At 49.0% G+C, this 13379-nt stretch overlaps 1 protein-coding gene across 3 annotated transcripts in view; it reads right to left on the reverse strand.

The window, feature by feature from the left end:
* CERS3 (ceramide synthase 3) overlaps window positions 1-12904 on the reverse strand; it is a 57432-nt gene extending 44528 nt beyond the window's left edge. The window contains exons 1-2 of one of the 3 annotated variants that reach the window (XM_059678395.1): window positions 12661-12904; window positions 6104-6198 (exon numbers count right to left, since the gene is read on the reverse strand). The gene's annotated coding sequence lies outside the window, so the exon portion shown is untranslated. The remainder of the gene's footprint in view (window positions 1-6103; window positions 6199-12660) is intronic. The other 2 variants (XM_059678392.1, XM_059678393.1) reach the window with 2 other exon arrangements.
* Window positions 12905-13379: the final 475 nt, after the last annotated feature.

The raw sequence follows: 13379 nt of genomic DNA on the forward strand, positions 1-13379 counted from the left end.
GCTAATAGCCGATTTGAAGTAAGGCAAGTCTGTTACCGACATAAAACTCATCTCCGCTCTTTACACACACAGACGCTAACCAGACGCTAGAATCTTTTGGATTCTAGCGGTTTAAAAGGAAATAGGAAATATGCTTCCTGCCCAGCCGGCGTTACTCAATGGTTGAGGGTCGACCTGTGAACCAGGAGGTCACAGTTTGACTCCCATGCCTGGGTTGTGGGCTGGATCCCCAGTAGGGGGCGTGCAGGAGGCAGCCGATTGATGATTCTCTCTCATCACTGATGCTCCTAGCTCTCTTCCCCTCTCCCTTCCTCTCTGAAATCAATAAAATATATGCCCTTTAAAAAAATTTTTAATTAAAAAAAATGCTTCCTTAGTGACTGTAGACTTGGAGGTAATAAAGATAAGGCGGAAAATGTAGTTTAGGGAGACAGGAGTCCCCAAAATGCAACTCGTCTGGGTGCCTCTTTGCCTGTTTGGAGACCCTGGCTCGTCTCTGCCCTGGGCAGTCAGTGACAGACTGCCAGGGCCCAGCGGAGGACCAGGAGGGAGGCAGGTGGCTGTGGAAGTTCCCGCAGGCTGATAACATGGGGAGGAACTGGCAGAAAAACAGGTCTGACTGCGACCAGAACATGGAGCAAAGCCAAGCACAGACAGATCTGAGGAGAGTGCCGTTCCCAGGGTTCAGAGGAAAGGAGCGCAAGACCACTGGGCGGAAATCCACGAGAAAGTGACATGGGATTGAGAATGAATAATCTGCTTTCAAAGCTGGAATTCTCTTCCCCACCTGTGTGTTTGTAAGGTAACTTTAGCAGTCTAAAATGTACACTAATGCCTGGGTTACCAGGCAATGGTATTGCGATGCACAGAAATCTTAACCCAATTAGCAGCACGTCAGCACTTCCTTTCCAGGTGCTATTAAATAGTTTGCTCCCCTGCACCAAGTCATCCCATGCACGCTCTCCTCCCCTGCCTGGTGACTCACACATCTTGCTTCACAAATTACTCTGTTATTAGGCTCAGTCACAAGTGAGTAATGAATGCAAAAGCAAGGGAGTTGCGAACCTCTTTGCCAGTGACTCACAGAGGGGCCGAGGCGAGGCCCCAATTCCGACTCAAGTTTTCCCGTTTGAGCCTCAGAGATGGTTCCTGTCTGCGAGGCCCTCCCGCGCACCGATGAAGGGAGCTGCAGGAGCTTCCCTGTCACTTAGTCCCAGGTAAAAACGGTCCGTAAGATGCTATACAAATGGCAAACCCATAGTTGATGAATAAAATGAAAAATGGGGAAAAAACACACCACCAATCCAGTGCTACGCACGGCACCTCGGGTAGCGAGCTGCCTTTCAAACAGCTGAAACCCTCGAGAGAGAACTGCGGCTCTGGAGTCAGAAAGCCCGGGGTGCAGGCCACCGGGAACTTCATAGCTAAGTGGTCTTGGGCAACTCAATCTCTCCGAATGTTACTGCCCGCTTGTTGCTTATTCAACCTGCTGCAAACAGCTGCTGTAGGCATGTAAAAATATCTGAATGCAATGGAGTGCTGGGTCAATGTCACATCCTAATATTATCTGATCATCCTAACCTTGCTGGGGATGTGAAAGAATCTATGTCAGGCTCGTTTAAATATGAGGTTAAATAATGAGTTTCAAAAGACTCCTCGAGAGAGAGAGAGAGAGCAATGGGCCACCCTCCACAGCCGCCTCCCTCCAAAACCTCCACAGGGCTTGTTGCTGTGGAAGAGCTAACTGGGTGATGGCACACAATGGGCACACACAGTGCCAGCAGCAAACCCAGGGGCATGTCCTGGAGAGTTACTGCACAACGTCCTCTAGTTTCAACCTTCCCAACATGAGATTCCCCCGAGGGGAACACCCAGACCTCCCCCCACAACATCCTGAGGTGGAATTCCCAGGACAGAACCTGTGGGAACCCAAGGCCTATTGGCTTATCAGGAATTAGGGTTTGGACCCAACCAGGGTGGCTCAAGGGCTGAGCGTCCATTTATGCACCAGGAAGTCACGGTTCGATTTCCAGTCAGGGCACATGCCCGGGTTGCTGGCTTAATCCCCAGAAGGAGGCGTGCGGGAGGCAGCCGATCCATGATTCTCTCTCATCATGGATGTTTCTCTCTCTCCTCTCTCCTTCTCCCCAACTCTCTCTCTCTCTCAAAATAAATAAAAACATATTTGTAAAATAAAATAAAAAGGAATTAGGGTTTGGGACTCTGAAAGCCCATCCTCTCCCCTTTCCGGCGACATGACCTCACAGGAGAAGTGACTTCTAAGCGTTGACTATCTTGGCAGTAATGATTTTTCGTTCTGGTCAGGATTAAACAATGGCATGCGTCTACATCGCTTTGTAGAACGCCCGGCATATAGTCAATGCCCAGGAAGCTGTGCGTGTCAGAGCGGAGGCCACTGTTTGCACCTCTGTCAATGGCACCGGGGGGCCCTGAGCGGTGTGGAGGTGACCCAGGCCCCAGGTGGGTGAGGCGGCCACTTCTCAGAGGGACGAGGGCCACCTGCTCCCCTCGGGGCCAGCAGGATCTCTTCCACGACGGAACCCGTCTTGGGCAGCGTCTCCACAGGAGTCATTTTTTGGGAGTGGGACCCACACGAGGGCGTGGGGCCACAGCTTGGTCAGGAAGGAATTTGGAGCATCCATCTCCCTCACAGCTGGAGGGGGAGGACTCGGGGTTACTAAGGCGCACTGATGAAGCAAGCCCCGCATTTGAATGTTTTTAAATGCACGCTTATGTAATGTGTAAAGGCGGGGTTTCCTGTGGTGCCGCCTGCCGCCCCCACAGAGTAAAGCGCCCCTTGGAAAAGAGGGAGATGACAAACATGCCACTCATCCTCAGCGAGGGTGGGGTGAGTGGGTCTGAGAGCTCACAGGACAGGGCAGGGAGGTGGCACAGAATGGCAGAGAAACCGTCTCCATTCCACCTTCTCAGTGGCTTTCCTCTTTGGCTCTGAAAACATAAACAAAGCCTGAACAAATGGCCAGACTTCCCTCTGCCAGGACAGCCAGCGCGGGCAGGGCAATGGCACCTGCTGCGGTTGTCGCCGCTCTCTCCCCCAGCCAGGCCAGCTGCTCCTCTGGCCACGGACACCAGCCCTTACTATTTCTTTAAAATATATTTTTATTGATTTCAGAGATGAAGGAAGAGGGAGAAAAAGAGAGAAACATCAGTGATGAGAGAGAATCACTGATTGGCTGTCCCCTGCACATCCCACACTGGGGATCGAGGCCACAACCCAGGCATGTGCCCTTGAATAGGAATCGAACTGTGACCTCCTGGTTCATAGGCTGACACTCAGCCGCTGAGCCACGCCGGGCAGCCCTTACTAGAGAAAATAACCCAACAACTCTCAACACTGAGAAGAACTAGTCATTCCTGTCCAGCCTCTCTCTAATGCAAGGAGCCCCTTAGAGGGAAAAACAAAAAAGTACAAGGCCAGATTTTTACCAGCTATGGGGAGAGAGAGATACAGAAAGAGTTACAGAGACAGAGAGATACAGGGTGTCTACAAAGTCTGGAACACAGAAAATGTTTCACTAATTTAAGATACTTTTTTTGGATTAACGATGAAATCTATAGCTTCGAATGTAGAGATATTTTGTGTGCAAAAGTGTTTGGAAGAAAAAAATCTCGAGTCTATTGCATGAATACTCACATAAAAATAAAAAATTTCCCAGGTTTCCAGGCTTTCACACATCCATTCTTCCCAAAGGGGTGTCCTTACATGTCCGTCTGATGTGCATTTACAGGGTCCTCCTTTGGGTCTCTCTGATTTCTGCTCCCAGTGCAGATGAGCTGCTGGGAACTTGCGGAAACACTGCTCACACACAGCGCGGTCAGGTGGCACCTGGCACTGTCAGCTCCCTTCTCCCTGGGGAGGGGGCGCACAGGGGCCAAGCTGCCTTTCCGCGTCCTCCTCTATTAGCTGATTTGGGGTCTATCAAGTGCCTAAGTCGTCTTTCTGAAATGCCGTCTTCTTTATACCAAAACTTATTGGATATTTCCTCAAAATTTTTTCTGGCAAAAAATGCAGCTGGCAGAAGTGCTGCTGCGGATTATCTGGATGCTGAGCCTGGACTGTGTGAATGAATCCAAACCGTGTATGAGCCTGCGGGGGAGGGGGCTGGCGTACCCACTGGGAAGGGGACCAGCTCCATGTGCTGGGTGAGGGAGTTCATGTTCCCCTATCATTCAGGTGAGTGACATTTAAATAGAAATGTCTTCAGATTGATCTAAAAGAATGGAATGAGCTGAAAGAAAGTGAGCAAAAGGACCATATGATCTTCAACTCCAAATATCCCAGGTATAAGAAGTGTCTGAAATAGACATCAGAGAAACACCACTCTAAACCTGGGTGATTCTCTTAACAGACGCCAGGAGACCCCTCTGAGCCTCAGCGAGTCCTCTGTTCAGGGGGAGGGGGAGCCTGAACACTTCTCTTCCCCGCTGATGACGATGTTCTCAGTCCATTTCCTCCTGCAGGGGTATGAGGTGGGGATGTTACTCACCTCCCACCTTACGAAATCTAAGCAGCATCTACCTCGCCATGTGGTGAGGTGGGTGTTTGCGGGTGTGGTGGTGGAAAAGGGTCACATTTACATGTTCCACGCAATTCTGGAACGGCTCAGCCTCTGTCACCCATCAGTTATGACACCACCGAGTACCACCTGTGTGTGCCCAGGGCACTAACCTTGCCCAGGACTGCCCACCCTTCCCACCCAGCCTCGTTTACACAGGTGTCTACACAGAGGGGCACTGGGTTCTCGCTGAGCAGGACAGGATGGGGGCTGTGAGGAGAGGCAAGCTGAGGGCCAGGTGCCTCCGGATGTACTCTGGCCCTGGGCCCTGATAATGTGAGGGGTGGGCCTGTCCACAGGGCCTCCGAAAAGATCTGCACCCCTAGAAGTCCCAGGAATTCTGGGAGCCAGGGGTCTGCTCAGGCTGTGCAGCCACGAGAGGGGCTGGTAGCATGACCAAGACAGAAATCCTCATGGACGCCTGACTGCACGGCTGAACCCTCCTCCACTCTGGCTTCCCGGTGCTCCGGGCCCTCCTTACTCTTCACTGTTCACTCTCACCTGACCAGAAAGCAGACGGGGACTACGTTGGCAAAGCTTTGGGTAAGAAGGCGCAGGAATGTATAGGCTTGGTCATGAGCCCCTCTGAGCTCGCTACTGACCCAGTGGGAATCGGTTAGGCTGGAAGAGGGCGGACATGGGGCAGGCCCGCCGACCGTGTAAGCAAGAACCGTTGGTGCAGGAGAAAGTTCAAGACGTGTGACTCAGATGACCGGCGGCACTGACACACAGTTTTGCTGCTAAAAACTGAGAATAACTACACTACTTTTCCGCAGAATACAAAATGGATGATTAAAATGGTAACAACTATAAAATAGATCCCAATTTACAGTTTCTTCCACGAGCGTGAACTCATTGAATCCTGACAAAGATAGGATCTATGAATACCCTCGATTTACAAGTAAAGAATAAAATAGAGAGGGATCGAGTGACTTGCTCCGACTGACACAGAGCCACGTGCAAATAGAGGCATTGAGGGCAAAAGGCTCCTTCTCTTGCCATGACTCAATTCTGCGTCATCAAATCAACACTGGTGAGGTGCTCTGCGAGTCACTCTCCACCATGCACACCATCGATCATGTGTTGAGTGTCATCTGTGATGCTTTTGGAGAAAGGCGATTTTGGAAGTTCTCCCACGGGGAGAGACTAGAAGCTGGAGAATTACAGGACAGGGCCAGCCCTCCTTCCAAACTGAGCAGCCGGCTTTGGGGGATGGGAAGGAGGAAGGTAGGGGTGAGCCCCGAGCATGGAGGGTGAACACCACCTAAGAGCGAGGCTTGTCACTGCCTGGTGAAGTCTTTCATGCAACAGCTCCCCTTTCTAAAGAAAAGGCTAGGAAGCTACCGTATTTCACAGAGAATACTATGGTACTTGCCAAACACCACAGCTCCCCAGAATATGAAAAACAATACCACGTGATAAACTTTTGAGTTACAGCTGTTATTTTCCACCATTTCAATTAAGAGAAAACAGTAGAGGTAAAATAAAACGTAAATGATAATTACCTTGAGTGTATATGATAGCTCACTCCCAACGAACTCAGGTACAGTATAAATATACGTCTGTGTGTGTGTATATATATCCAAGTGTCACAGCATCCCTGCAGAAGCAGAAAAGGGCAAGTAATTAGTAGACTATACAATTATATCCATAGGTTTCCTTCTAACTATAAAACTTTAAGTCACCGTTACAAACCAGTAGTAGAACTTGGTGCCAATCGAACTGGGCCGACCAATCAGTTTTGTTTGACCTTCATAGTATTTAAAACAATTCGAGCCCACATTTAAAACACAGTATCTGTGAAGCGCAATAAAGCAAAGGGTGCCTCTACCGACGGGAGCTACAGGCCATCGCTGACCAGCCAGGACCACTGCCAACTCAGTCACCTGGCTGGCTTTCTCAGGCACTTAACTCTGGGATTCCTTGATTTATCGTGTGAATTATGTCTTCCAAGTAACTTGAGTAAAGGTACTCATGGCCGAGCATAGCCTGGTGTGATTACAGTTATATTAAAGCAGACGGTTTTCCAAAGGGCCAGCTGTGACCCGTCAGTGCCCTGGCTGTCAACCCTGGCCCTACATGGGAATTCTTGGGAGGGGTTTTTAAGCCACGCTCTCCCCTCATCCAGACCAAGTAAATCAGGATCTCTGAAGGTGCCGGCCTGGCATTGGCACTGTGGTTATTGCTGCTTAACAAACTCATTTACTGAGGTACAGCATACAAATAGCAAAGTAACACATCGTTAAAGTGAACACACCTATGTTATAACCAGCAGCCAGGCCGAGAAAAGGGACCCCAGACCCTGCCTTTGGACCCCTCCCAGTCACTACCCGACCTTCCCCAACTATCAAACCCTTACTTCTAGCTCCATGCACTAACGCTGTGGTTCTTAAACTTACGGAATCATACCACATGCATCCCTTTGCACCTGGATTCTTGCTCTCAGCACTGTGACTGAGGTGCATCCAGGCTGGTGCATGTACCGTAGATGACTCCTTTTCTTTGGTGCTTAGTATTCCACAGCATGACTATATCACAACCTATTTTTCCATTCTTCTGGGGAGTTTTGAGTTTGGGACTATAACAAACAATGCTGCTGTCTATGAACATTTTTGAACATGTCTTTTGGTAGACATATGTATGCGTTTCTGTAGGGCATGTACCGAGGAGTGGAAATGCTAGGCCATAAGTATATGTATACTCAGGTTTAACAGACATAGTTGGACTACTTTCCAAAGCTGTTGCCCCAATTTATGCTCCTATAACAGTACACGAGAGAGAACGAGAAAGGAGAGAGAGAGAGAGAGAGAGAGAGAGAGAGAGAGAGAGAGAGGAGCACAGAGAAAGACTGAATGCACTGTTTCATGCATGCATTCATTCATTGGTTGATTTCCTGACTGGGGACCGAACCTGCCACCTTGGCATATCAGGACAATGCTGTAACCACAGCGCTACCAGGCCAGGGCCTGGCTTTAGTATTTTATTTTTTTTTAAGTTCTCTATTGGATCTTATTTTCAGCCAGTATTGAGAACCACTATCAATGGGTCAGAAAAGTCATTCATAGGCCATGACAAGAGATTGTCCACAGTGGAACGGAATAGAAGAGAAAACATCAATATGTATCAAGCATTGTTTAGTGAAACTTTTTTCTCTGTGAGAGAGAGAGAGAGAGAGAGAGAGAGAGAGAGTTTGAAGGGGCCTAAAAAGTATTTTCTTGCCATCGATGATAATCAAAAAAATTTCAAAATCCACTGTAATAGTGTAATCAGTGAAACAATTACTTAGGAAAACTCAACGTGCATATGACTTTACAGTCATCATCCAGAAATGCTCTGAGCGAAGCTTTACTCTCCCCCAGCTGGCTGTGGACCAGAATTCCCAGAGAGCAGATCTCGCTGGAAACAAGTCAGGGAAAGCCGCTTATGGCTAATGCACCAGAAGGAGCTCATTAGGGGACCCTGCCCTTTGACCCACAGTGGAATATGATAATGAGCCCACGATGTGCACACTGTAAGAGAAAACAGTTCATCTGCACAACCTAGGATTTGTTCGGCATCAGCAAATTCTAAGTTTGTAAAGTTTTAATCAGATGTTCAACAAGAAAACACTTTTGAGGGCAAGAAATCGAAGCCAATTTAGTTATTAAATGATATCAAGTCATCCTCATTACTGAAGAATATGCTCTCAGAATTTTTGGTTGCATTTTGACATGATTACTTTATTGTTCAGCCCGAGTGAGGGCCAATCTAATCAACAAGTATTTATTGACGACCCACTAAAATACATATGTCTGGCAAAGGAGTCAAAATAAAAGAAATAGACCTTGTTTTTGCATATAGCATCTCTAGAGGATAAATGGATTAAGGCATATGACTTTTTCTCCCTAAGTACTTCATTTCAGAACATAGCAATAGTAAATGAAGATGATTTTAAGCCCTTTAATGTAATATTTTATCTCTTCAAATAACCCAAACATAGGCTGCAGTTGTGAACTTTATAATTTTCCCTTTACTGAGAAATGTGCTTGGTGATCATTTCACAATGTATACAAATATCTAATCATCTGTAACATCTGGACGAATATCATGTTATGTCAATTACATCTCGATTAAAAGAAAAAGCTGGAGAACTCCTTCCATTTCTCCCTTTGCCAGGCTGGTGACCCCATGCCACGTGTGTCAGAAGGCGCCGCTGCAGAACGGAAGCAGGCAGCACAGGCTATGATGGGAGAAGAAATAAACCTCCGGTGGACACACACAGAAATAGGTGTCTTTTGGTTTTGTTTTATATTTTGCACATGAACATGAATGTGTATGTGAGTCTGTCTGTGGTGTGTGTGTGTCCCTGTTTGTGGTGTGTGTGTGTGTGTGTATATATTGTGTAAGCACGCATGCGCGCACCAATCCTAAGCAGAGGTGTTTGGAAATTGTGGTGAAATATCTTAGTTTCCTGGCATTTCCTGAAGATATAATTCAGGAAACAATAAAAAGGAAACTTTCCATTGAATTGGAACTTCTGTAAACCAAGCATCAGCTATGTGTTAGGCTTCCAGTCTGTTCAGCTTACTCTCCTTAAGAACATAGCACAGCCTGGCTGGCTGGTGTGGCTCAGTGGTTGAGTGTCGACCTAGGAACCAGGAGGTCACCATTTGATTCCCGGTCAGGGCACATACCCAGGTTGCTGGCTCGAGCCCCAGTAGGTGCACGCAGGAGGCAGCTGATCAATGATTCTCATCATTGATGTTTCTAACTCAGATCTCTCCCTCTCCCTTCCTCTCTAAAATCAATAAATATATATATTTTAAAAGAACATAGCACAGACCCCCTTCCACAGGCTCTCCAGTATCCAGGTGGGCAGAAATAAAGAAGGAATGCTAATGCAAATGAATCAAAACCTTTTAACTTTGTACTGGAGCGGCATATAGACACTTACAGTCTGAGAAACTTTTAAGTCTCATACTTGGGAAAGATGAAATGTGTCTCAAAGTCAAGTTCTTTTCTCAGTAAAGCTATCTTCTGTTTATTAGTGGGCTTTCTCAGACTTTAAGGTCAGATAAGAATGAAATTTGGAAATAACTCAGCTGTTTTGAAAACACAGCGATGGCTGAGGTCTATATACAAGCCTCTGTCCACCATCAGCAGAAAGCCCATGGGGAATTCTGGCTGCTACAGAGTCGAACAAGGTCAAACTGTCAATCTCTCGCTCACCTGCCACTGGAAGTTTTATACCTAAGCCCTAATTTATTTGAATTGGCATTTTAGCTTAATTTACATTTTCATCATTTAAAATCCTTGCTATAAGACATTATCTTAGGGCAATACATATAGTACGAGCCATAAAATGATGACACTGACGGTCGCATAGGACTTAGGGGAAAAGTCCTGCTACTTTGGGAAGCCTTTCACGGTGCCTATTGTTTGGTCTGTCCAGCGTGGACACAGATTCCTTCCATCATTCCGGGTCCACCAAGTACAGGAAACAACCATCTGGGCTGTGCAAGGCCGGTAAGGCCAGGGCCGGCGTTTCCAGGGAAGGAAGGTGCGACTGCGCTTGATGCTGGCAGGAGCTCCCTGGCGCTCCCACCTGCCTCTCTGTGCCCATCCGCACTTCACCAGGAGCCAGAGGTGGGACAGGCGGCCCACACATCGTTCCTGATGCCAACCGCCTACTTGCTAAACGTGACTCCAGGCTTTTGGCCAGTAAATAAGCCAACCACGCATGTCTCAAACCCATCTTTATGAAGGTGTGTTATCTCTAGCTCAGTCTTGGCACTGCAGCCCTAGTCACAGTGGGGAGCCTGGGACACCCAAGGCTGGTGTGTGGATGGCCTGCCGGGCGCCTAAGGTAAATAAAAGGTCGCCACACTATGTACTCTCTGTTCCTCCTCGCACGCGCACCCACCGGCAACGCTTCTTTGGGGGCCCAGGAAAACTCAGGAGGGGTGTGTTTGTGTGTGTGTGTGTGTGTGTGTGTGTGTGTGTGCGCGCGCGCATGCTGACCTCTACCTCTGCAATACTTCACACAGGACACTGGCTTATGAAGCATCTAATGTTCTTGCTTTCCTACCTAAGCTTACTCTGCTTAGGGACTCTCAGCACAGGGTGGTCACGACCCTGGTCCAAAGTTGATCGGCTCCAGCATGAAGGATCCCCATAATCGCAATGGATTTTCTAAGAAAGTCAGTCCCACTGCGATATAAGGAAGCATCAACGAATGACCAGAGACGTGAATACAGATGGGAAGTCCACCACTTGTCAGTCACGCGGGAGGTGCTTTGCTTTGATGGCTGCCTCCTGCACGCCCCCTACTGGGGATCGAGCCTGCAACCCGGGCATGTGCCCTGACTGGGAATACAACCAGCAACCTCTTGGTTCCTGGGTGGACGCTGAGCCACGGAGCCCTATCAGCCAGGCTCGTCTTTCTGTTCTTTGTAACAAACAACCCTGTGCAGCGGATGTTCTAATCATCGCCTTATCAATAAGGAAACAGGTTTGAAGAAATTCTCTGACTTGCCCAGGTCACCGAGTTAACAAGCAGGGGGACTGAAATCTAGATCTTTCTGCCTCTCCTGCCCACATTATGCCCACCATACCATGCCTGCCCCCAACAGTGAAGCACATCATAGACTGACTTTTGGCCTTTTGCTGTAAGACGCCACGTGAGCTTGTTATCATGGGTTCAGGGCTGCTCACAGGCCGAGGGCCCCGTGAAGGGCTGATGGCATAGGACAGGAATGCAGAAGGCTCAATCGCATAGATCTCTGGGTGCCATGAGGCAGCAGAGCCCTGGCTCCCTCCCTTCCCTGCTCTGCCTGTCAACCTCACTCAGCCCAAATTCCTCATCTAGAAACTGCACAATGTGAGTTTTATCTCATTAAGTGGGGAAATGTACATATGCACAGCAATGTGTGTGTGTGTGTGTGTGTGTGTGTGTGTGTGTGTGAGAGAGAGAGAGAGAGAGAGAGAGAGAGAGAGAGAGAGAGAGAGAATTATTACTAACCCAGAATTCTCTTGAAACTTATGTAAATTAATTGGGTTGCTGTTAGAAAAGGCAGAAATATTTTTAATAGGAAGAGCCTACAATTACTGTTGCATGAACATATGCCTCTTGCCCCTTAAAGAATGTGTCCCTTTGGGCAGGAATTCTACCGATGAAATTTTAAGTGGGAACCCCACTTTAAAAAAAAAGAATTGTAGGGGGGTGGGAGGGGAGAGGAATGAGGAGTTGTCTGAAGCCCAGCCCTCACTCATGGTACAGAAGACCCCTGAACGCCATGGATTCATGAATAAGTTCATCTCCACCACCTAGTGAGTCCCGGGGTTTCTTTTCCTTGTGTTGAATAAGGCTTTTTAGGAAATAAAATGGCTTGAAAGAACATCCTTGCTAAGCACGTGCTTGGGTGGGAAAAAATAAAGTTTTGTTTTGCTTCTCCCCATGAGGCTGGCAGTTTGAGAGCTAATCAGTGGGTGTCTTCTAGAGCGACCCTGAGCCCTAGCCGGTTTGGCGCAGTGGACAGAGCAACACTGCGATTATGACTCGACAGGGCAGCTTAGAAAAGCTCACCTCCGTGGGGGGACCGGGTCCTGCCTTGTCCCCAACTGAAGCCATCCCGGGACGGTCCGGGCGGCCTGAACACGTTCTCCACAACCCAGGCTTTCCTAGCAGACCACGCTGTGCGGCTGGGCTCGGCCTCCTGGGATCTCACTCTCAGGCCATTCTCCCCGTCCGTCCCTTCCATGAATCAGTACACATTCCTCCAGCAGCCGGTGACACAGGTCCCAAGTAGAAGTCTGGAGGCCACACTTACTCTCCCCACCAAAGACGTCTGAAGTACCGCTCACCAAGCAAAGGGATTCAAACCCCTCTTTTCTGTCTCTCTCCCAGAAAATCCAGCCAAAATGAGCATTGTGACCCCCCTTCTCCCTCCCTCCCTCTCTCTCTCTCTCTCTCTCTCTCTCTCTCTCTCTCTCTCTCTCACACACACACACACACACACACACACAGTCAAGGCCTCCTGGGTTGAAAGTTCTCAACGAGCAACATCAGCAGAGAGGTGCCTACCTGTCTGGGGTTTCAGTCCACAGAAGGCGCCCCCAGCCTCAGCCGCCCAGCCGCCTGCCCGCGTTCCAGCCCGGCGCCTGCTACCACAGGGCAGCGCTCCTCATCGCTGCGTGCGCTGGGATTCCTGCAGGGACCCACCCTCCGAAGTTGCAAGTCAAGATTTCTGACTGAGGGCGATCCGTGACGTGAGGCAGAGCGACGGGATGGCACCTGCAGGTTCTTCCAGATGGGATGTCCTTTCCTGTCTCACCACTGGGAGAGGAGAACACTGGAATTCAGTCCGACACGGAACCACAGCCAGTTGCCTCATCGGCACGGCCTTTCGGGGCGCAGGGTTATGAGTCAACTGCTGAACAGGATGGTCTTGTTAGCACGGGAAGGAGGGGGTGACGCGGTGGTGGCGAGGAACCTGAAACATGGTTAACAGTGCGCTGCCACCGAGCTGGTAGGGCAGCCGTGGAACTCTCTAGAAGCCTGCGAGGACTGGCGGGGCTTGGTGCTCATTAAACCACCCCACCAGCCCCAGGCCGGGGAGCTCGTCACCTCGGATTATCAGCCCACAAGGGTGCCTGTTTCTTAGCTTTTTTGAACCACATTACAACAAAAATACAACAGCCGGACCACCTGTCCTATTCAGAGAAGCCAGATGTAATTCCCTTTGCCCCTTTTCAAACACCATCCCAGCCTGCGGAAGACACGCCTGTGCGTGGCAGGATATA

This window comes from Myotis daubentonii, chromosome 21 (assembly GCF_963259705.1).
Source record: "Myotis daubentonii chromosome 21, mMyoDau2.1, whole genome shotgun sequence".
Classification (NCBI taxonomy): Eukaryota; Metazoa; Chordata; class Mammalia; order Chiroptera; family Vespertilionidae; genus Myotis; species Myotis daubentonii.